This window comes from Arachis hypogaea, chromosome 12, assembly GCF_003086295.3.
Source record: "Arachis hypogaea cultivar Tifrunner chromosome 12, arahy.Tifrunner.gnm2.J5K5, whole genome shotgun sequence".
NCBI lineage: Eukaryota > Viridiplantae > Streptophyta > Magnoliopsida > Fabales > Fabaceae > Arachis > Arachis hypogaea.
Genome location: NC_092047.1, coordinates 44,768,051 through 44,769,063, shown reverse-complemented (window position 1 = coordinate 44,769,063; position 1,013 = coordinate 44,768,051). Strand labels below are relative to the sequence as shown.

Genomic DNA, 1,013 nt, shown 5'->3' with positions numbered 1-1,013 from the left:
TATAGGTGTTTCCATAGGATTCTCCCATGTAGTTTACCTCTTCCATTGCAGGATTCTTAGGGTCATAAGCTTCTCCTTCAGGGGAGGCTTCTTTAGTACTGCCTGATGCAGCTTACATTTTGGTCAGACTCTGAGAAATCATATTGACTTGCTGAGTCAATATTTTGTTCTGTGCTAATATGGCATTCAGAGTATCAATCTCAAGAACTCCTTTCTTCTGAGTTGTCCCATTATTCACAGGATTTCTTTCAGAAGTATACATGAACTGGTTATTTGCAACCATTTTAATGAGTTCTTGGGCTTCTGCAGGCATCTTTTTCAGATGAAAAGATCCATCAGCAGAGTGGTCTAATGACATCTTGGACAATTCAGACAGACCATCATAGAATATACATAAGATGCTCCATTCTGAAAGCATGTCAGAAGGACACCTTCTGATCAGTTTCTTGTATCTTTCCCAAGCTTCATAGAGGGATTCACCTTCCTTCTGTTTGAAGGTTTGGACTTCCACTCTAAGCTTGCTCAACTTTTAAGGTGGAAAGAATTTGGCCAAGAAAGCATTGACCAACTTTTCTCATGAGTTCAGGCTTTCTTTAGGTTGTGAGTCCAACCATATCCTAGCTATGTCTCTTACAGCAAAGGGAAAAAGCATAAGTCTGTAGACCTCAGGATTAACCCCATTGGTCTTAACAGTGTCAGAGATTTACAAGAATTCAGCTAAGAACTTATAAGGATCTTCCAATGGAAGTCCATGAAACCTGCAATTCTGCTGCATTAGAGAAACTAATTGAGGCTTAAGCTCAAAGTTGTTTGCTCCAATTGCAGGAATTGAGATGCTTCTTCCATAGAAGTCAGAAGTGGGTGCAGTAAGTGACCAAGCATCTTCCTTGCATCTCCACCATTGTTGTTATTTTCGGCTGCCATGTCTTCTTCTTTTTCGAAAATTTCTGTAAGGTCCTCTCCAAAGTGTTGTGATTTAGCTTCTCTTAGCTTCCTCTTCAGAGTCCTTTCAG

The 1,013-nt window shown here is 40.2% G+C and overlaps 1 non-coding gene across 1 annotated transcript; it reads left to right on the top strand.

Annotated features, from left to right (window-relative positions):
• Positions 1-412: 412 nt before the first annotated feature.
• On the top strand, positions 413-520 carry LOC112731327 (small nucleolar RNA R71). The gene has a single exon (XR_003167110.1). It is a non-coding gene; the product is annotated as a small nucleolar RNA R71 (small nucleolar RNA).
• Positions 521-1,013: the final 493 nt, after the last annotated feature.